Here is a 24401-nt window from a genome sequence, read left to right as displayed (position 1 = left end):
GCGACAGTAAGCGCGCGGGAGCCACGCATAATGATGGGGAGAATTTGTCGGAAATCTCCAACCAAGAGTATTGTTTTGCCTCCAAAAGGCTACCTGTCACCCGTGAGGTCACGTAATAACCTGTCAACTGCCTGGAATGTGTATGCGTGTGTCATTGGCGCCTCGTCCCATATAATAACTTTGGATTGTAGAAGATGTTGAGCATGTGGTGAGGAAGGTTTGATGTTGCATGTGGAAGTAGTAGTGAGCTTCAACGGTATTTTAAAAACAGAATGGGCAGTTCGTCCTCCCGGTAATAATGTTGCAGCTATTCCTGTAGATGCTACAGTTGTAGGAATGTCTCCCCTAGCTCTGATGGTATGAATCAGGGTTTTGTACACAAAGGTTTTCCCTGTTCCTGCAGGACCATCCAAGACAAAGCATCGGGGATGGGAATTGTTATATGCAGCGTGTAAAACAGTATCAACAGCGTGTTTCTGTTCTGTGTTGAGTTTGTCATAGTGTTCTATAGCGTGTGAGTTTTCAGCCTGAGCGTCGAAGGTGGAAGATGAATGACACAGTGGAGGAATGTCAGTGGAAGTGTGGGGAAGGTGCAATTTGTGCAGTTTGAAGCCATGCGGTTGCAGCATGTCATTAATGTCAGCGAGAGCATACATGCAAGCGGTGGTTGTGGAATATTTTGTGAGAAAGTCTTCGGAAAGGGAGAGTTTATGTGTGTCCCAAAGGTGTGGAACATTGTGTGGTTCACCGAAGACACAGATAAAAATGAACATCTCTCGCAAGAATCGTGGCATTCGTATCTGGGATGCCTCTGAAAGAGTATCATGCCATATTTTGTCGTCTTTAAGAAGACCCAACTCTTGGAAAGCTTTTTTGAAAGTGTCACATTCGATACCATTGACTGTTCGTAGATGGTGAAAACTTGTGATACCCACGCAACGGGTAAGGAGAAGTCTGAGGTAATAACGTTCGGTGTTGTGAATGGCAACAACAGGCATTCTACCGATCACTTTTGTCCCTCCTCTGATTCTCTTTTTCCATTTTCCAGAGGATGTTTGAAACGTGTAATGTAGCAGAACATCAGTGTAATGCAACTCTACAGCTTCAGGATCTGTTTTATTGAGTTCAAACCATGCTAACAGCATAGTGTTTTTGTGGGCGTGTGTTTGGAGCGCCTGTTCCTCACGACCCTCATGAAAGCAAGGAAAGTCTGTATTTCATCATGTTCAAAAATATCATCGGCTGGCTCCCTGCGGAGTGCAATTGATGCAGCGTCATGTCCTTTGTACACATATTTATAAAGATACTTGATACATTGAATGGACGCGCAAACTTCAACGTTAATATGAGCATTGAATTTCTGAGAAAGCCACGGATTGTAAGGAACTATCCAACGGTTGTCGATATCATATTTGCCAACAACGGCAGTTCTCCCTTGTCTTCTGCGGTATATGGGGTAGCCTTGTGTGTTTTCTTGAGTCTCCGCGTTAAAATCTTTTGGGAAATTTTTGGTACATGCGCCGTCTTTCATGCAAGGTGATTTGGCGTTGAGAGTGCCACACGGACCATGCACCATGCATTTAGTGACAATTTGGAAAAGTCAAGGGTGAATTTCAGGATTTGGAAGCTCAGCACAAACATATTTGTCTGTATCATCCTTGGTCCTTATTTTGCATTTTGAGTCAAGTGTAAGTAACATATGGCAATGAGGCAATCCTCGTTTTTGGAATTCAATAACGAAGATGTAAGCGAGGACATTGCCGAAAATATTCCGTTCCAGAATATCTGCTAGAAAATTTCGCAGTTTGATATGAAAGACGCATGCAACGATGTCAGGTCTGTGTTCTATTTGCTCATGATGGGAAATGGCGTTGCAGATTTCCGGCCAAGCAGGATTGCAGGTGAAGGTTAAGAATAAGTCAGGCTTTCCACATTTGCAGACAATTGCCATCGCGTCTTGATAGTTCTGTTTCATGTGCCTTGGACTGCCTTGAAAGGTAGAGGGAAGAATGATAAATTGTCCAGGGCAGAGGTCATGGTGATGTGCTTTCGCAGTGGCAGCATCCATAAGTCCCCTGTATTGGTCTACACGCAAATCTTGTTGATGTGAACGAAGGTAATGTAGACGCGCGCCTTCTGTTCTGACATATGCGTCAACGATGTATTGCTGGAAGAGTTTGCCACTGTAATGCAAGACACTAAATGAAGATCTCATGGCAAGCCTGAAAGCATAAAATTGGAGCTGTGTGACTCGTGTTCTTTTTGCGGTTCGCTTTTCTTCAACATGGGCTAATTGTATGTGCCAGCCTGGATCTCCGTAAGGGAATAGCAGTGGATAAACCATGGGGTCACAGTTCATCTCTCCTTGGATAAATGCAAATGTCGCGTTGTGCAGGAGGTTCCCCGTCTTCACCTACAAAGATAGCAGCAACATCAGTTTGACAGGACGGGGCGTTATACCTTCTCATATCCAGACCTGGATTTTCCATGAACCCCATTCGTACAGCAGTAACAGGGTTACCGTGAGTGATAATGTCATGCATTTGCATGTAAGACTTTGCGATGGGATTAATCTGTCTTATCATTTTGTCTTGTTAAAGCAACAAAATGTCACTGCAAGCGCTATTACATTCCTTTTGCAAACGGTGACTGGTAGCCTCAGCAGAATCGAAGATATATAGCTGACCGTATTGTGGTGACGTCTCAGGATTGTTATATAAAGGAGAGACCTGGTGATAAATTTGACGTTGATTCTGAAAGCATACAGTCCTTGTCCAGATGGTTGAGCGATGTGTGCGCCCATTGACGCGAAAGCTAAAGCAGAGTTGTATTCCCTGATATGATCACAGTAATTTCGGGACAGCGGATTCTTGCCAGTCAAGAGGTCTTCTAATAAAAGAGGGGGTTTGGATAGCAGTGGCAAAGACACCTTGCCGGCATGACAACACTTAATGTAATGTCTGGATTTGTTGACCTCTGCTGGCCAATGAAGAGCATTGCAAGAAGCACATAGTGCGGTAGGAAGGCCAATGTTATGTTCTTGGACGTGAATGACGGTATCTTCTTGAAAAGCTGCAGAAAAGTGAATGCGATGTTTGTGCATGAACGATTTAGTGCTGTGTTGACACTGAAGGGAATTGGAATGAGTTGTGTCGAAGCATTGCTGGCAATGTTCACATTGCATAATTCGTTTAGTGGACTGTGTTTTTAAATGCATGTTGAGAAATCTCAGCACTCGAAACGTTTTTGAACAAAGCGTGCATTCAAAGATCTTTTTGGAATGCGTTCGATCAGTGGAGTGGGTGTGTAAATGTGCTTTGAAATATTTCTCGCGTGTGAAGGTTTTGGAGCAGTGTTGACACTGAAAAGAATTCATCAGGGAATGTGTTTTGAGATGGTTAGTAAGGTATCTGCGTGCGTGAAAGTGTGAAATTTTGCATAAAATTCTTTGTGTTGAATGAATCTGCATATGGTTGTGGAGATCCATCTCACCTGTGAAGTCCTCGTTACAAAATGTGCAATTGAAGGTGAGAGTGGAATGAGTTCGTAAGTGTTTCTTGAGAGCTCGAGTTGTTTTGAAGCATTGTTGGCAATGTTCACATTGCATCATTCGGTTAGTGTTGTGTTTTTTCAAATGTGCGTTCAAATATCTGTGCACTCTGAAGCTTTTGGAACAAAAGGTGCATTGAAAGTCCTGTGTGGAATGCGTGTGTTTAGAGGAGGGTGTCTTTAAATGTTTTTCAGGAAGAGGAGAGTGGGCAGGTGACGTCATATCAGTGTGGCAAGCAAGTGGATGTGCACGCTGTGTGCACATACCGACAGAGTCAAAAGATGTCGCCAGAAGGTTATCACGTGGGTATTTGACAGGCATGAGAACCTCGTAATCCCCATGATCCAAAGGACCGCTAAAGAGCAGGGATATGAAGAGATGCTGGGCCGGATTGTAAACTCGAGGAGAGGCATGAGGACGTTCTTGGAAGTAAATGCTGATAGTAGCTGGAAGGATTTGGGACATTGCCACAATTTCTGCCTTGCCACCATAGACTCTGGACGTATTCATGTAATCAGTGTATTGTTGAGCAGACTGTATAACAATGCCTCTGTGACTAAGAACAACGGACACCACGTCACTGAAGTTATCCCAATGTTGGCAAACAAAGCTAACAGCCATGTTACGAAGTTTGGGAGCAACAGTTTCGTCAATGACATTTCTCCAAAAAAACCCGACTGACAGAAACAAACAGTTACCTGAAGCAGGAATTTCTATAACATTAAAAGAAGTGTTGTTTCCATGAAATACATTTGAAGCGGTAGCCATGGAGGGCAAAAGAATAGTCAACGTGGCTCACAGCTGGGTTTGGACCGCAGCACAGACCAAAGTGAGTGAGTATGTGTTTGATTAGCTGTTTGATTTGGCAGGCAGTGGTCTGAGGTGTGTTCCTGAGCACGTGGGAGGAGGGGTAGAGTTTCTGGGCGGGGCTTCGTTGTTCCATGGTTTTTCATGGTGGACGCGGTCGAGTGTCAAAACCTAAAAGAATAATGAAAAGTCGAAGTGGCTTAGACGTGCATGTGGACTCCTAGCACAGATGAAAGGGGCTAACTGGGTGGTCGGTGAGTTTTTGCGTCCAGGCACATGGGCAGGCAGTGTGAATGCCTAGAGAGCGAGGGTAGACGCAGACCGGTGAAAAAGGAGTGTTGGTGGGCAGGGAAACGTGTTCTGTATTTCTGCAGGAGCATCTAAGAAGACGCATGTTTGTTGCGGATGCGAATTGCTGTATGTAGCGTGTAAAACAGTTTGCTATAGTGCACGCGGTTGTGCGTTGTAACCGAAAACTCGGTTTTTAAAGACTGCTTACTTCATTGTATTTTAACCTCAGTTATAAAGGATTGTTTTAAAGATCCCATGGGATACCCCTCGCAAACTGTTTTACACACTGCATATGGCGATTTACCTCTGCGAGAAACATGCCTCTATGAACAGTCAACGTGCAGGTGCATGTGGCCTCTACGACAGACGAATATAAATGACGCTGTTTCTTCTGTGTCGTCGCGTCCGAGTTGGTGGGCGTGGCTCTGCGAGTTGTTGTCGTATCCAATGGTCTTGGAGTTGGTGGGCGTGGCTCCTTCCTGCATGCGCCATGGGTGTCTTACTTGTTGGCGGCTCAGTGAATCCACGCCTCTTCCGGCGTGCTTTCCATGGTCGTCTTGCCTTAGAGAATTATATATATACATTATTTGTATTTTTGTTATAGATTTCTAGTGAATTTTAACAACAACTGAAAGTTATTTTTTATTCCCATTGTTTTCTATCAGTTGATGAGCCTGCGTATCCACTTCTGGCTGCTACACAAAGTCAGCAATCAGATGGCATCATCACTCAACACCTATTACCCATCACTTAATATTGATGCCAGGTGAGTGTTCACGGTGAAGATTCATTGAAGGTTTTAAAGCAAGGACAAAAAAAAAGAAGCATTATGAAAAAAGTACATCTGGTGCTATCTCCAGTTTGAGTGTATCAAAATAAAAGCCATTGTCAAGCCCATGGTACTCCTGATGGAATGCTCAAATCTGAAGATCACACATTAGAGTCGATTAGGACAAGTCAATGAGAACAAGCTGTTCATTAGATCCAACCAAAGGTCCCTATTGTGCCTGTGCTCCACCGCACTACTTGGTTTTGTATGGCATGTTAATGTGGTTCTCTTAGTGAAGAAGATCTTACCCGTAAAGAGTTTCCAACTGTGTTCTCATGTTCTTGCTGAACATGCTTAATTCTGGACATCTTGGGCTTCAAATAAAGTGTGTTAACTCAACTTACACGGAGATACAGCCAATAGCAGAACCACTTGTAGAAGATGCACGCACATGACTGAGAATGTAAACAATAATAGCATGGGTTTTATGCTCTGCCTAGCACCTGACAACTAACAACTAATGTGCTGCAGCGAAATGTGAAGTTACACTACAATTTTTAACTTATTTAAATAATTTTTAATTTATTGGACATGCAAATTCGCATCTTTGAAATTGTGTAATTTGAAGGTTTGTATGTAGGGGACTTACTGTATTTTCAATTCACAACAAAAAAGCCTGTGAGTGTATAGGCAACAGAGCAAACAGACCTTCATCCTACATAACCCAGTGCTGCAGGTTAGCTCTGTAATTCAGCAGCGTGAAAGCCAAGTAGAGTTATATCTATCAAACCTGCATAAGGTGTCCTCATAAAGTTTAAAGCAGTAAATATACCTCTCAGTGTAACAGAAAGTCACAAAATAGGCCACAATTATTAAAATAAAAAAATAGGTATTAAATTCAAGAAGAATTTTAAGTAGCTTAAGCTACCAGTATATACAGCTAATGTTACTAAAATAATGCTGTTAATGCACTCTTGCCTACATATTTGGCTAACAAATCACTTCAAATCAAACTTGTACAATGTATAATACTGTTACCTTTAAAACACACACAAATACAATGGAAGATGTTAACCCACTGAATTCCAAGTCTGAAGAGAATTTGACAAGTCTGAAAGCAGAACCTCCTCAAATCCTTCTCCTTCCAATCATTTCTATATTTTGTCACATTTTACATTCTTTGCCAAGTAGTGGCATCTACCCATCAATTGCAGAATTTATGGAACAAACTACAGGAAACCATGCTCTGGGAACAAAAGGTTGCCACAGTGGAAGATAGGCACAGTACAGCTAGATTCCTTTTAGAGTGCTAAAATATCACAAAAATATGTATATTTTCCAAAAATGACATGGATACACCTTTTGGAGATATGAGTGCAATCTCAAGATACAGATCAATACTCACATTCTTGGTGCACTTGGCACATTATAAGGCTTTTGTTTTATTTTATGGCCCTGATTTTTGACTGCCCCCAAGACTTGACTCCCTGTTGTACATTGAGTAATGCATCCTTTGATTTGCTGAGAGGCATCTTCAGACACCCTAACCCAGGTGACCCAGCTGCTGGGTGATCAGTCCACAGCTTGCATTCCATCAGCTATCGACCATGGAGCATCCTTCTTCAGCCAGAGCCACCTAATGGCCATCTCTGCAACATCTGTAATGTCCTTGATGGTTCACCTCTTTACACCACCCCCATGTCCAGTTTTACCATGACAGAGAGAGAGACCTGTGAAGCCTCAACATCCCACCTCTATTGGCTTAAAGATAGTCATCCAACACTGCCTCCTGCATTGTTCTACAAGTTCCTGGTACTTTGCACATTTCCTCTCCTGTGTCTAAGATGACAAGAAAAAACTCTTCCCAAAAAACAACCTTTTAGGGAAAAAAATGGAAGAAATCCTGGGAAAGGCAATTCAGAGAGTGACCCCCTTCCAGCTAAATGGCCTGTATTTGATATAGCGCCTAACTAGAGTTCAAGAACCCCCCTAGACGCTTTACAACACAACAGTCATTCACCCACACATTCATACGCTGGTGATGATAAGCTACTATGTAGCCACAGCTGCCCTGGGGCACACTGACAGAAGTGAGGCTGCCGAACACTGGCGCCACCAATCCTTCCGACCACCACCAGCAGCCAAGGTAGGTTAAGTGTCTTGCCCAAGGACACAACAGCTGCATTCTCATGCCGGGAGCCAGGATCGAACCTGCGACCCTCCGATTGCTGGACAACCCGCTCTACCGACTGAGCTACTGCTGCCTAGCTAGGTTGGGAGTGCAAAGGGTGTCAGAAAATGGGGTACAGAACACAAGTAATCCTCTTCACAGAGCAAGAGGGCCCATCCATCATTATCACCTCAGAAATTCAAAACAATAGCACAAATAATTAAAATCATGTAATGAAATTCTTACTTTGCTTGCTTACCTTCATATACAAAGACAGAAAAGACAAAATAAGTATAAAAATAAATAGCAATTTCAATTATAAGATCACAAAATAAGGTGCACAGTACCTGATGACATACTGCAGTAGTCAGTACATTTACGAGGCTATGAGTTACGTTATATTCTAATTGGCACTTTGGCCATCTTCTCCTCATGTTTAACAAGACTTCTCTGGAGGGGCTAGATTAGCTGGCCTCACTTTCCTATGTAATCTTAGAGAAAAGAAGTTTCTCAAAATCAAATATTATGCAGAACTAACTAATTGAGATTGGCCAATTTATTATACTTTTTGGTGAGTGAAAACATTTCTAAACTCATTATCACAACACGTATAGACTTGAACTTAGTCTAAAGCAAATAATTGTTTTATGTCTGTCTCTAATCATAAAAATATATTCAGGATGTTCTGATTACAGCCTTCTCTGGGTTTCTGTCAGGAGTGGATTATATTAACTTTTTAATTTACTATTGCTCTCTGTTACCTTCTCCTCCTCTCAATTACCTGATGGCACACACTATTCAGCTCTGTTCGGGTGAAATGGGTTCCAGTAAAAAACATTATACATTTATTTATATAGCACATTTTCATACAAAAAAATGTAGCTTAAAGTGCTTTACATAATGAAGAACAGAAAAATAAAGGCACAATAAGAAAATAAAATAAGTCAACATTAATTAACATAGAATAAGAGTAAGGTCTGATGGCCAGGGTGGACAGAAAAAACAAAAAAAAAAAAACTCCAGACGGCTGGAGAAAAAAATAAAATCTGCAGGGATTCCAGACCATGAGACCGCCCAGCCTCCTCTGGGCAATCTACCTAACATAAATGAAACAGTCCTCTTTGTATTTAGGGTTCTCACGGAAGGACTTGATGATGATAGTCATGTAGACATTTTAGTCCATCAATGTTGGAGCATCATGATGCTTTGAGTAGGTGGTGGTTACGCAGGCCGCCACCACAAAGAAGGTATGGTAAGTTAAGTTAAGGTAAGGTTCACACGGACAAGGAGATTTGCTCCTGAACAGATGATACAACTAAGGAGTTATATGAGAAAATAACACAGTGTAAATTCTCCAGATTTTGAATATTCAGAATTTACCAATCCTTTCCCTTGTATAATTATGGAGATTTCTCCTTATGCACGTCTTTGTGATCTAGTATTGTATATTATTTTTTTTAAATCTATTTTACTTTTTGCTTCTTGAGATTTTTTACTGAATGTATTCTTTTCTTGCAGTTAACCTTATTGAGGCCTGTATAATCCGTCTGCTTTAAATGGTTTCTAAAGAACACATTCACCTCCTTGTTAGACAAGTCTGTTTATATTCTGAAAAATCTTCTTTTACACATTCTCATCTGCATTATTATAATATACCTAGTGATGACATTTTATTAAATTTAAACTGATGAGGTTTAACATTTTATGTAAGCTAGGAGATTCTTTGTATAATAAATTACATTTACAAGGTAATACTGTAGTTCAGAATTGTATGTAGTGCAAGACAATCTTTTATTTCCATATTTGTCTGACATTATCATTTAGTTGATGTTCTCAACACTTAGTGCTTATGCAAAAATGGGGTTAACTGTGTATATTAACTTAAATGGCAATTAGCCGTGCTGGCACCTTGCACATTTCTAATGAACTGTGAAGCAGGTGAACTGGCCCCTAGCTTGATGACTTCACAATCTAATCACCATGGTTACTGAGTAGGAGCTGACTAATCAGAGCCTGCTGAATACAGCGAGGAAGCATCTCGGCTAATGGAGAAGGTAAGATCAGACAGCCATTAATCTTCAAACTCTGGGAGTGTAACTTACAACCAGCTAGACATTTGGTTTGTGTCCCTCTCTGACCTCGGTATTAGGGGATGTGCAAATCTCTGACACATAAAAACGTAGTTGGCTCTGTACTAAATACAGAAAAAAAAGAGGACCAAAGCATAAAACATGGCTTCTGTAACAGATGAGTAGTTTTGTCATAGAGGGTTAATAGAGACATTGAGACTTTTAAAAAACCCTTACTAATTATTCAACTCTTGGTGACATAGACAAACACGTGGTCTGTATTTCCCAGACAGTTAGGTGAGTCTTCACCTCAAAGGCAACCTATATAATTTAATATTTCACGGAATCTAACGTATGCTGCATACTGCCTTGATGCTGCATGAATTTCATTTAATGAACTGACAGGAGGGGAAGGAAGTCCCAAGTGAAACATGAGGCCATTTATCACCATTTACACTTTAGGGGTTTTTTGCCTGTTTTTGAGCATTCTGTTTCAAAGGCTGGTTATATTTAATCAATGCATGCATTTTTTTTTCTTATGAGAACTACACTTTCTTTAAAATAGCTTTAAAAAACAATGTGCTTTTTAGCCACTGTATCTGGAAAGAAATGTTCTTTTTTTAAAAAGACTATTTAAAGGCCATCTTAGAGGCAATTTGTGATTGCTCCAAAATTGCTTCATTGATTTATTTCAAAATTCAGTGAGTATTCAACTTGCACATTAAGCTCTGTTGGTCAGATGTTGGCCTCTATCCAAAGACAGAATATACAGCTGGTTTTCATTAATTTTTGCACTTCGCTGTGCATTCTATCTATGGATTTATTTAAATAGATTTATTTAATTAACTGGAATGCCTTTTCTTTGGCTAACATGACATCAAAAACATATTAATTATTCAGATTTTTCTAACAGAAAAATAAGCTTACCTAACATTTATACCGTATACTGTACATAACCACACACATATAACAGACCAGCAGCCATTAATGTGTACTTTACTTGCACATTTATACAGTATTCATGCATGTTTAGCAAATTCTCAAATTGTTTTATCCATCTGTTCATTTTTTAACCTCTTTATCTTGGACAAGATCACAATTAGTTGGACTTTATTCTGCCAGTAACAGGCTGGAGATGAAAAACAATGAAATGCCAGTTTATTGCTGGGCAGTCTCACACCTACATTCACATTTATTCAAGTCATGCCAGAACAATCAGAGGTGCCAATGTAATGAACAGAATTTTAAACAAATCTCATGTGAGCACAGAGAGAACATGAAAATTCTAAAATAGAAAGCATCCCCTCAAAAATCCAAGCCTGTTGCAAATACTATGAGGTGACAATGCTAACTGCACCATATTCAAATTGATTCAATTATTAATAAATATTGTACATATGTGTAAATGTATATACAGAATGACCACTAGAATATATCAGTGAATATTCATATTGTCATATTCTGTGTTTCTGTCCGGTTCTTGGGAGAAGTTTTGTACCATTTCTTTAATTTTTAATTTGGTTCATTTGGCACTGTTGTAATTGAAGTCTCTGTATTCATGGTGCTGTGCATCATGACATCATTAGTTTTCAAGTGATGATATATAGATAGATAGGAGGATCGCAGGAATCGTGGGGTAGAGGGGTTCTTTCATCAGATTGGCTGGCCCAGCAGTGTTTCAGCTGTGGAATGGCCAAATGGGGTTGGCAACTTGAACTCTCAACAAATCCAAATCATATTATATGGTATCATCTACTGTTAAATTCTACTCCGTACTTATAAAATTTTAATTTTTATACTGTATTGAGGACTTGTTCTGTTTTGTGTACTGTATTGTATTGACCCCCTTCTTTTTGACACCCACTGCATGCCCAACATACCTAGAAAGGGGTCTCTTTTTGAACTGCCTTTCCCAAGGTTTCTACTATTTTTTCCCTACAAGGGTTTTTTTGAGAAATTTTCCTTGTCTTCTTAGAGACTCAAGGCTGGGAGGTTGTCAAGAGGCAGGGCCTGTTAAAGTCCATTGTGGCACTTCTTGTGTGATTTTGGGCTATACAAAAATAAATTGTATTGTATTGTATTGTATTGTATAGATAGATAGATAGATAGATAGATAGATAGATAGATAGATAGATAGATAGATAGATAGATAGATAGATAGATGTACTTTATTTGCCTCCAAGGGGAAATTTGAACTTTACAGAAGCTTGAGGGGGAGAATAAGAACTGATGTCATAATCTCCATTTAATAAATGCTGTTTTTTGTGTTTGTCAAAAAAGAGAAGAAAAAATGTAACTTGTTTTATAGAGTAAGCATTTGGTTTTCATTGGTAACAACTGGCCAATTACAAGTTGCAGATGAGAAAGAGTGTTCTGATTTTTCTGTTTTAATATAGCAGGTTTTCAGACTGTGTTTATGTAATTAGAATTGGTAAGAGACTTTCTTTTGGGTGGCATCCCAGCATCCTAGATTTAGATTCCAAGGCCAAACACTGTCCAAGCTGAGCTTCATGTTTTTGCTGTGTCTGTGTAGGTATGTGTATGTGTCTCCCACTTCCCAAAAGCCATGCAGGTTGATTAACTGCTGATTGCATATTGGCCTTGTGTGAGAAGGTTATGCAATGTTTGATATTCAGGCAGCTAAACTCCTCAGTTTATCAATCATCTGCTTGTAGTGAAGCTTGACAACTTGAGTCTACAACTTTATTAATAAAAAGCAGCTGTGAAATTAAAATGCAAAGAAATGAAAAAATATAAAATTTCTGTACAGCATACAGAAAACATAATGTCTAAAACATTTAGTACACTATCTTCAAAAATCACTTAAGAACTACAATTAAACTTTAAGGTAAATATACTGTATCTTACTGGCTGTGCAACCAAAAAGTTAGACAATTAAGACATAGTAGGTATATGATGAATAAAACAGTTACAATTCTACAATTGTTGCAACCTAAAGATGTTCTGCATCAATTAAAGTAAATTAAGCCTTGTAAGTTGAAGTAACTGCGGTGGGCTGGCTCCCTGCCCGGGGTTTGCTTCCTGCCTTGTGCCTTGTGTTGGCTGGGATTGGCTCCAGCAGACCCCCTTGACCCTGTTTTTTGGATATAGCGGGTTGGATAATGGATGGATGGAAGTTATGCAATTTGCACAGGTGTCCCAACTTCTGTTTATTACTTAAAAGCCATCTGCCTATCTTAAAGGTTCTGCTGATGTTAGTTTTGTTGATAAATGCTGTACAATGTAACCATAATTTTATTGTTTTTGATAAATTGCCATAAAATGATATCATGCATATGACATATTAGTCATAATGTTATTAATAAATGAGAAGTTTACTCTTAATGGAAAATAGATTTTCTGTATAAAATTTTTAAAAAGAAACATGATCATAAGAGAAAAATGACGTGGGCCATTTTTTACCCTAAGGACAATGGATGTATGCAAAAATTGAAGTTAACAGGCAGGTTAATCTGTAGAAGTTCAGTGCTGCTCAGATTCACACTGTTGAAAGGGATGGTGATTTTTTTTTTTTTTGGGGACTCCAGGAACATGCCCCGCCTTGGCCCGACCCACACTCACTTACATACAGTAACACGAAATCCAATAAATCAAATGAATGAATAAATAACAATATATTAAATGGAAAGTAAACACCTCCGACAATGGCCACGAATCAGTCCCATGTAATGGATGCAAATGAAGCTTGGGGGGTGGCAGATCCTGTAAACTATCGTTTCTGAAGCGTTTCATGTTGAGATGTGTTCGAACCCTCCTTCTGACAAAAACAATGCATATGGGCATGAGACAAAACTTTAATCCAATACAACAGTGACACATGACAATAACTTAATATCCACACAGGCAAACGGTGACAGGGTTGACAAACAAACAACGGTGCTCCTTTGTCTGTTTAGCTGCCTCTCTTTTAAAATTCCCACTGGCCCTTCTTGTCCCCAGCAGCCCCTGTGCCCAGTGCAGACATCCAATGAGGGCAATGAGGGCATCTAGGGATTGGAGTCCATTAAGTTGTAGCATTGCTAACAATTGTTATGCAAAACTAACAAAGCAGAAAGTGACTAACCAGCACTTGTCGGTAGTCTGTATTTTACAGTGTTACCAGTACTTTGTAGGTCTGGTTAAGACCAAACAAAACACCTTTTAAGGTTTTGTGATTTAGTAGTAATTAACTAATAGGTGTACCTAGTAGCCCTATTCAAGTTTTACCAAAATTCCTACCTCTGAAAACTAATATACTCAATAACGTCTTTTATTCCTACTCAAAGAGCACAAAAAAAAGGACTATTTTCTGCTACAAATATCATTTGATACTACTGGTACAGGTATCATAGTAAATATTGTTGAGCAGTCAAGATAGTTCAGGAGAAAAAATATATTTAATTGACCTCATTAAAAGAGTCATGCTGCCTTTTAAGTATATAAGGCAAGAAAGGTGATACAAAAATCTGATTCTTGTCCCCAGACGCTCTTGCATAGATAAGCAATCCAATGACTGAAATCTGAGTGGTGATGACAGTTACTTGGCAGTGGGCAAAAAAGTATTGATCAAATCCAATAACATTTTAGATTTTACCCAAGTCGCTGTCTTCATTACTTAAATTACATCTGCTGTCAACAGAAAAGGCAGCTTGTGTAGATCTCAAACAGCTCAGATTGTTTATCTGTCTGATCAAGAAGGAATCTTGTACATATCTTTTTTTTTTTTTTGCAACAGTAACAGCAGGAAAGCAGCTTTAAAACTGGCTTATTTTAATGCATGGATTGGGTGGGAAGGGGGTGTGGTGGTTTCCAGTTTAATAATCTCTCACATGTATAGTATTAATTACTTTTTATTATAGCCAGCATGAAGTGGGAAGTACTGAATGTTATCCTTAATAAATACCTCAGATATCTACAGGAACATTTGTGTGATCTCAGCAGCAAACCTTTAGCTGCTGTTGTTTTTCAACTGTTTGTTCACTGTACTCTGTTTGCCTCATAATGCATGAGATACTTAATCTGTGAACATATTTTTAGGCTTAGAAAAGAGAACTTTAATTAGTAAATGGCACTTAGTGTTCCTGAAAATCCTTGCACAGCAGTCAAAAGAGCAGCTGGACAACTGTGTACCACAGGATCTCCCTGTGTCATTAGCTGTTTGCTTTGCATGTATGACATATCTAACCAAGGAACATCAACCAAATCTGATTGGTCCTAGACTGATTGTTATATTGAATTGCCCAAATTGTGAATACCAGCATAGTGCCTGAGAGCCTAATGTCTTTAAAATAGTTGGTAATTGTGAAACTGAAATACGGCATTGTAGCTCAAATTGTATTTTGTTGAGATGGAGATCATAGAAAAAGATCTACATATGAAAGATAAGTCAGCCTTCCATCTTTTTATCTCCCTGTCAGGTACTGCAATCACTGCATCAAACATTAATCTGCTTGACTACTACCGAGTGGTATTCCAAAATTGACAAATATTTGTCATTTTACTAAATATTTCTCAACCACAATAAATCAAGCAAAGGAAGATGCAGTGATCAGCAGCACACAACATATTAAAAACAGTGAACAGGCCTAAAGTCAGCTACCAGCAAGACCAAGACCTTACCAAGTCTGACCCCAAAAATAGGCCTCACCCCAAGCAGCTTGACCCCAATTCAACAAACAGGCTTCAAGACAAGCTTTGAAACCTTTGAAATAGACTAGCTTCAATGGATAAAAAAAAGAAAAACTAGTAAGATAGAATTTATTTGCACCCAGGGGGAAATTTGGCTTTTTTACAGAGGCTCCTTAAATAAATAAATTGATACTTGGATAGATAATTAAACATATATGTAATATACACTATAGTGTGGACAAATACCAGAAAGACTAAAATGGAAGAAAACTAAAAAGAAGGGAAAATTTCTTACTTGGAAGTCACAGTCAGGCATTATGTAGGAGTAATACTGTTGGTATGAAGGCTCCCAGTAGTGTTTCTTGACACATTTGTGCTCAGTAATTTGTTGGGTGAAAATGGTCATTGTTATAGTGTGTCAGAGAGAGGATGTGCTGCATTGTTCATAATGGAACTCAGTTTTGTTTTAATAAACTCCTTTGCTATTACTTCCAGGAGGTCCACATTGTGTCCTATAACTGAGCCTGCCCTTTTATTACCTTGTTGATTTGGCAGGCCTCTCTTGAAGTGATGTTACCAGCCCAGCACACAACAGTGTAGAAAATCTCACTGTTCATCACAGAATTGTAGAAGATGTGAAAGATATCAGTACCAACATTAAAAGCATGCAGGCTCCTAAGGAAAAAGAATCTGACCTGTCCTTTCTGATAGAATTCTTGTGTGTTACTGGCCTAATCCAAACTGTCATTGAAGTGGACCCTTATGTACTTTTAGGAGTACACCACCTCCACATCTGCTCCCTTAATAGTGACCAGTCATAGAGACTACAACAGTCAGTAACAAGTTCCTTAGTTTTACTGATGTTTAGTTGCAGACAATCCTCTTTGCACTGAGAAAGAAAGTTCTCCACCTGACTCCTATACTGTGTCTCATCCCCCTTATCAATGCATCCCATAAGTGCAGAGTCATCTGATAATTTCTGCAAGTGACATGGCCTGGTGTTACATTTATAGTCTGAGGTGACAGGGTTAACAGAAAAGGAGACAGGACTGTTCCTTCTGGTGGGCTAGTGTTACATTCATATCAGAAACTAGTATCTCAGAAACGGAGAAACAAAGTATCTTCATAAATTAATAATTTATTGATAAAAAGAAGCACAAAAATTGCAAACCACAGGAAAAAGGCACTCCAAGGCTAACACATCCAAACCCTACAACAGAGAACAGTAATTACAAACCAACGCAAGAATCCAAAATAAACAGAAAAATCCAAGAATATTTACCGATGAAATGCACTCCATGATAGTCTAACAAATCTCTGACAGACCTACTTCACATCCTGAAATACAAACCTTGAGGGTCTGTCCCTCAACAGTGATGTAATGGTCACCCCATCTCTTGGGGTTCCACCCACAGTAATAAGTAACATGGGTAAACGTAAATACACAATACATAAATTAAAAAAAAAAACGCTTACACATAACGATATTAAGAAAAAATACTTGAAATAACAATAGAAAAGAAAATAAACAACAATAACAGCAATAAATTCAGAAATAAATTGCATATGTTTTATTATACTAGTTCCAAGAGATATAACAGTCAGTGAACAAAATGCACACAATGGATATCCTGCTGCTACACTAAACAAAATGTACACAATAGCTGCCTTACGTCTGTGGACCTTAAATATTCAATTTCAGTGCTCTTGTTATTTTTAGTGCCACATCATACACTCCCTTTACCTTTGAATCAGATTTTTCCAATGCCTATAAATGAATGACAGAACATCAACTCTGTAACCTCTAAAATAAAGTGAACATATAATTTGAATCAGTTAGATATCATCAGAGAATTACGCTCCCGGTATGTTATTAAGAAAATAAAATGATCTTTTTATGAATACACACTGAGGTGGAGAAACTGGTTCCATAGTCTGCATAATTTAGATTCTCATTATGTACTAAGAAATCCCCTTAAAAGAGTTAGAACTAAAATTAACATCTCGCCATTACCACCTTATTAGTTATTCCCACCTATCATACCAGTTAGTCATTGTCCTCATTCAATGAAATCCTCAACAACAATGTTTATTAGCTTAGCTAGAGTTAATTTTGGTAAAGAGCCTAAGAAAGATATGCAATGACAGCCATTACTTTCTCCATATGTTATGTATGGATAAAATATTGTTATAAAAAATCGACTTCATGTTTTCAATTAGAAAACATATTTTTAAAAGCCTACAACATGTTTTAATTATTTTTGGAAGGATACATGTCTTTGTATCTGTGTTTCTGTGCCTGTGGTGAAAATTCAAAACTCAGTGAAATGCATTGAAGTCCATAGGGAAGGATAAACTGAACTAGCCTTAAATTAGTTGTAATAGTGCAATGATCTTTAAAGTGTCTGACAGCTACAGAAACGTCTGTCACTGATAATTTTGTCCAAAAATGTCCAAAAACATGTGCTGTGAATGCTAACCACCGCCCCCACCCTGCCTCCATGAGATAAAATTAGTAATACAATTAAATATAAAAAGAGTAAAATTTCTTGCAGACAGGAAGCATGAATTCACTAACACTTATCTCCAGCAGATTTCGTAGTAGGTACTCTCCTGTCTCAAACTGAACAGTATTTTTTCCCCTGATGCATTTGCTCATTCACTGCCAGCGCTACTAAATGTATGCATGTGGATTCTTCATTCCTTCCTGTTTGCATCAAGTGCAATGCACTCTGGGTAATACCATTAAAGGGGTAGGCTCACATTTTCAACATAAGTATACATCCATACATGTCCATACAAAATGACATTACCTTTAAGACACAAATACGCCAACATATTTCCAGTTTACTTTTGCTTGTGCGTTTTGTGTTTAAAAATGTTAGCAAGTTGTCAGCTAATTTTTAGACTACTTGAATCAGTGTTGTACTCAGGAGGTGGGTGGTTGTTTCTGCCGACATTGGCTAATACAAATCTGAGATTTCTTGTTAGCTTTGCGAAGCATCATGGAGCACTAGCAAAAAAGAACCTTGTCTAAGCCAGCCATACATCAAGATTCCAGGATCAGCAATGCACACATATTTGTCAAACACCACCCTAAAAATGCTACAATTCTTTTGAAAAACAAAAGCAATGAAACTTACAATTACTAGCTTTAAGAGTTGATTTGGTTGTGCTTTGGGCTTTTAAAATTAAACATTTGTAAAGCCGATTCCAATAGAAGCCAAACCACACTGTTCAGTAGTTCATAAATATAGGGATGCACAACTAGGACTTTAAAGTAAGATGCCTGTGAATTTTGAATTCAGTATAAGGCTCCAGCTTAAAGTTTGTAAAATTCAACATTTTTAAATGCAATGATCAGAGCTGGTAGACAGTAATTAAAAAGGAACATGGTTACATTTTTTGTAATTTTTTTTAAATTACTAGGATATATATTTGTTTGTGGTATGCATTTTCTTGTTTGTTTCTATTTTTCTTCAAAATTTGAACTTGGTCAGCTTCAGTCTATGATTTGGATGTACTTAGCCTTTCTACTTCTCATTTTCTAATTTGTAACATCTAAGCAAAACAAAGGATTAAAAAAATTAATACAACATTCACATAGATATAGTTGGATTGATTGATTAACTAACTGTAATAATTAGGTAAAAAATTAATTTAAAATATTTCATATTTTTAGCAACATGAAATATTACATCATTTTATAAATTTTGTTTTATTTGCAAACAAAAAAAAAAGGTTAAGGTGAACCCTGATAAACCAAATTCATGTAACAGTATGCTTGTAAAGAGCTAATGTTTTTAAAAAGATACAGTTTTATTATTTATGTTTATAGAAAATCTGGTACTTTACTCTTCTTTCAAAATTCATAGATGATTGCTAGGCTAACCTGAAACTCTAATTTGGTTCTCTGTGAATGAATGTTGGTGTGAGCCTCAGTGATGGGCAGATGGCTCCCCCAGGCTTGGTCTCTGCCAAGATACTACCAGGATGAGCTCTGGCCATCATAACTGTGAAGTGAATTAACTAGGTTTGGTAATGGATAGATGATTATATTCATCTTTACAGTAAGGAATTGCCAGGTACCCCATAAAGTGAAATTTTGCCAATATGTGAGTCACAGTGTAATAATATTTAGATTTTTGCAATATACTGAGAACACTAAGTATGTTGTGATTCACTTATATATAACAATTTAATCTGTTTTCAAATGTTTGAAATTAAAGGTAAAATTTTGGCCATATATGAAAAAAATAGTCTTACAGTATATACAGTGGTGTGAAAAACTATTTGCCCCCTTCCTGATTTCTTATTCTTTTGCATGTTTGTCACACAAAATGTTTCTGATCATCAAACACATTTAACCATTAGTCAAATATAACACAAGTAAACACAAAATGCAGTTTTTAAATGATGGTTTTATTATTTAGGGAGAAAAAATCCAAACCTACATGGCCCTGTGTGAAAAAGTAATTGCCCCCTGAACCTAATAACTGGTTGGGCCACCCTTAGCAGCAATAACTGCAATCAAGCGTTTGGATAACTTGCAGTGAGTCTTTTACAGCACTCTGGAGGAATTTTGGCCCACTCATCTTTGCAGAATTGTTGTAATTCAGCTTTATTTGAGGGTTTTCTAGCATGAACCGCCTTTTTAAGGTCATGCCACAGCATCTCAATTGGATTCAGGTCAGGACTTTGACTAGGCCACTCCAAAGTCTTCATTTTGTTTTTCTTCAGCCATTCAGAGGTGGATTTGCTGGTGTGTTTTGGGTCATTGTCCTGTTGCAGCACCCAAGATCACTTCAGCTTGAGTTGACAAACAGATGGCCGGACACTCTCCTTCAGGATTTTTTGGTAGACAGTAGAATTCATGGTTCCATCTATCACAGCAAGCCTTCCAGGTCCTGAAGCAGCAAAACAACCCCAGACCATCACACTACCACCACCATATTTTACTGTTGGTATGATGTTCTTTTCTGAAATGCTGTGTTCCTTTTACGCCAGATGTAACGGGACATTTGCCTTCCAAAAAGTTCAACTTTTGTCTCATCAGTCCACAAGGTATTTTCCCAAAAGTCTTGGCAATCATTAAGATGTTTCTTAGCAAAATTGAGACGAGCCCTAATGTTCTTTTGCTTAACAGTGGTTTGCGTCTTGGAAATCTGCCATGCAGGCCGTTTTGCCCAGTCTCTTTCTTATGGTGGAGTCGTGAACACTGACCTTAATTGAGGCAAGTGAGGCCTGCAGTTCTTTAGACGTTGTCCTGGGGTCTTTTGTGACCTCTCGGATGAGTCGTCTCTGCGCTCTTGGGGTAATTTTGGTCGGCCGGCCACTCCTTGGAAGGTTCACCACTGTTCCATGTTTTTGCCATTTGTGGATAATGGCTCTCACTGTGGTTCGCTGGAGTCCCAAAGCTTTAGAAATGGCTTTATAACCTTTACCAGACTGATAGATCTCAATTACTTCTGTTCTCATTTGTTCCTGAATTTCTTTGGATCTTGGCATGATGTCTAGCTTTCGAGGTGCTTTTGGTCTACTTCTCTGTGTCAGGCAGCTCCTATTTAAGTGATTTCTTGATTGAAACAGGTGTGGCAGTAATCAGGCCTGGGGGTGGCTACGGAAATTGAACTCAGGTGTGATACACCACAGTTAGGTGATTTTTTAACAAGGGGGCAATTACTTTTTCACACAGGGCCATGTAGGTTTGGATTTTTTCTCCCTAAATAATAAAAACCATCATTTAAAAACTGCAGTTTGTGTTTACTTGTGTTATATTTGACTAATGGTTAAATGTGTTTGATGATCAGAAAGATTTTGTGTGACAAACATGCAAAAGAATAAGAAATCAGGAGGGGGGCAAATAGTTTTTCACACCACTGTACATAATCAAAGAACTCCTTGATTCAGTCCATCCCACTTTCTTAGTAGTCAAAATGGATGTCCAGTATGCCTGCATTGTCCTTAATATTCAGTTACAGCACATAACACACTCACATTGATACCTATCTGAACTTTCAACTGGGTGAGTCCTTATGAGATGGGTACCATTGCCAATTACAAATTAAGGTTAAAATATTTCATTTTAAAATACTGTTTGAATATTTGCAAACACACATTTGTATTCTTTGGGTTACATACAGTACCTATATATTGCCATGAGGTATACTGAACTTTTGTGAAATATGTCAAGCATTGTTCAATTTTTAAAAGATGATAAAAGTTCTATGTTTATTTGTGAAATTCATGTCAGTCAATTTAGTTACTTTTCTTATTTTAAAGAGTTTGTTCTTTTATTTTTCTTGCAGAGCTTCTTTGCAGCTTAGCTCTGTCAAGAAAGTTCCTTGGGAACTTGCATATGACACACAAGTGAGTGAATTTCCCCTTGGGATTAATAAAGTATCTATCTATCTATCTATCTATCTATCTATCTATCTATCTATCTATCTATCTATCTATCTATCTATCTATCTATCTATCTATCTATCTATCTATCTATCTATCTATCTATCTATCTATCTATCTATCTATCTATCTACAATTTCAGCTGAGTTTTTTTGCTTCTTTGTCTTTTCTTTGATTACATTAGTTTGTGAATTGTTAATGTAGTATTAATTACCCTTCAAAAGGCTGCTGTCATTTGGAATTGGAGACATATTTCCACTAATAAAATGTTAATTTTATTAAAATTTTAAAATGACTGTTTTTTTTTTATTCCAACAGATGGCGCATCAAATACTTCACCACTGCTGCAGATTCTGATACCTATACAAAGGTGCAAAAATTAAAATAAAACAGCAACAATTTTCAAACTCTTTGTATTGATGATATATCACATTAAAAATATTGCAGTGTGCCAATATGTTGTGTTTTTACCTACCAACCATGGCACAGCTTTTTAATATAAAAAACAGAGAATTTCTTCTAATGTTACTGAGGTTTTCATATACAGATAGTGTTCAAAAAAGGAATTCTTCTCCCAGATTTACTTCTTTTTGTTAGTGTAGAATGTAATTAGTAATAAAGTTGAAAGAACAGAATTTTAAAAAATATAAAAATTATGGGTACATTTAATCCATCATGTTTATTAGTTAATTTAAATGATGACAGGATTTCATTTTAATCCCCTGCTCTGTTCAGACTTGTGCTAAATCTGCCAACAAGCCTATCTAACATTTTAAAATGCAATTTAAAATAAATGGAATTAGCATTCTCATACTTTACACTTTCCAAAAAACATATTACTAAAAACAACTCTGTCCCTTCAGCTTTGTTTCTATTCACCAATTTCCAACACTGACTTATAATAGGATGGCAAAATTGCTTTCTGCTTTTTTTCCCTCAATCGCTTTCACATTTTAAATGCTGATGACACTTTATTAGTAAAATGTAAATAATGTGATAATTGTACCCTACTTAACAAACAATGCAGATACTAATATTAAACCCATTACATTGATTAAACAGGTTTTTTGCAGTGTGTTACAGTATATTCAATTTTGTTCACACTGTGCTTTTGAAAGTATTTTGTCATATCTTTATTGTTGTGGTCTGTTTCTAATGGATAAAGGCTCTGCTAAAAGAGCTAGGAAGTAAAATGCAATGGCAGCTTTCCCCTGTCTATATCTGCCAGAATTACATTTTCCAAATATTTTTACAATTTCTTGAAAAAAATAACAGTTATACAAATATGGGGCAGACTTTATCCTATGTGGTTTATTTCTAAACAGCAATCTATAGCTAAAATGAATCACATTTACTGCTCAGTTTGATTATAAAAATAATGTTGGACATTTTCAGTTGTATTTTGCAAACATATTTTTTCTTGGCTACACCAGTAGGGAATGAAGTATGAACAGAAGGGCAATTTCAAGCCTAGAAGAGAAATGCAATGTATAATAGATATTTTAAGTGTGCACGACTTTCCTTGCTGGCATGGAAACCACATGGATACACAGAAGGCTGTACAGTAAGTAATAATGGGATGACTCTGGCACAATATCATAGTTATTGTTTTTATTCATACTACATTGACATTTGAAAAACTTGAATAATCACCTAACTAATCACCCCATTTACCAGTGGCTCAAAAATTTCACAAAATAACTAAACCATTATAGACTTTATAAAAGAATTCATCAACTCAAAAGTTTATAAAATTACCTAAGAAATGCATAGAGTTGTGCACTTTATCCGGTTATTGGTCATTTTTTGTTTTCTAATCTGTAACATAAAAAATGTGTGGCATAGTGACTAACAACTTGAACCTGAATCCACAAAGTGAGAAGTTCCAATTTCTGACTCACCATGCTAGCTGAAACAATTAATTCACTTGTCAAACATACCAGTTGTAAGAATATGCTGCAGAGTTCATAGAAAGAGCTTTGAGAAGGTGAAAGGACTAAATATATAATACACAGAATGAAAACTGGAACAGTGGAATATACCAACACACCAGTATTCACTAATCTTTTTATATGCATTTGTGAAAGTTGGCCTGATTTGGTGTATGCCTGGATATTCAAAGGAGAGTCCTAGTAACTCATGAGAAGCAAAATAAGAGACTGGTGTGCACTCTGTATGGGGCTGTCTTAGGCGCAGGTTAAGAGGGCCCTGGCCCTGACTGCAGTGCTTCAATAGGGTCCTTCTGCTGAGTAACATCTCTGTCTTGGTTAAACATGCAAGGTTTCATGTTTTTCTGGCACATTTCTGAAAACGAGACATACAGTATGTGGTTGCCCCAGAACAGCAATGCTCTTTTGTGAACCTCTATACTTCTATAAAAGTGAGTCCTGTATGTTCTGTAAACAGCACCAGAATGGCAGCACTGGGACACTGCAGCTCACTTAAAATGCCAGACAGGCAAGGAGTGGTCCTTTGTTTATGACTTTTTTAATGGTGCATCACGACTCAAGGGTACAATGCATTCAGAAGGCAATGAAGCTTGGCAACTAGGGTAAATGAAAGATTATTCCTGATAAAAAGTAATCCTGCAAAAGAAATTAAAAGGTTGTCCACCAACAGAAATATATGAATCAAAGTAAGACGCAAAAGCGTAAGTTATCTAACAGAAAAAAGAAAGGCCCCAGGGCACAGAGCAATAGTGTTCATGAATGT

The 24401-nt window shown here is 37.9% G+C and overlaps 1 long non-coding RNA gene and 1 pseudogene across 1 annotated transcript; one reads left to right on the top strand and one right to left on the bottom strand.

Annotated features, from left to right (window-relative positions):
- Positions 1-1135: 1135 nt before the first annotated feature.
- Positions 1136-2498, bottom strand: LOC120538194 (annotated as a pseudogene).
- Positions 2499-9558: 7060 nt separating this feature from the next.
- Positions 9559-22154, top strand: LOC120536237. The gene is made up of 3 exons (XR_005635079.1): positions 9559-9641; positions 21593-21653; positions 22008-22154. It is a non-coding gene; the product is annotated as an uncharacterized LOC120536237 (long non-coding RNA).
- The last annotated feature ends 2247 nt before the right edge of the window (positions 22155-24401 follow it).

Source organism: Polypterus senegalus, chromosome 10, assembly GCF_016835505.1.
Source record: "Polypterus senegalus isolate Bchr_013 chromosome 10, ASM1683550v1, whole genome shotgun sequence".
Taxonomy (NCBI): Eukaryota; Metazoa; Chordata; class Cladistia; order Polypteriformes; family Polypteridae; genus Polypterus; species Polypterus senegalus.
Note: the sequence above shows the minus strand (reverse complement) of the source record. Positions and strands in the feature narration are given on the sequence as shown.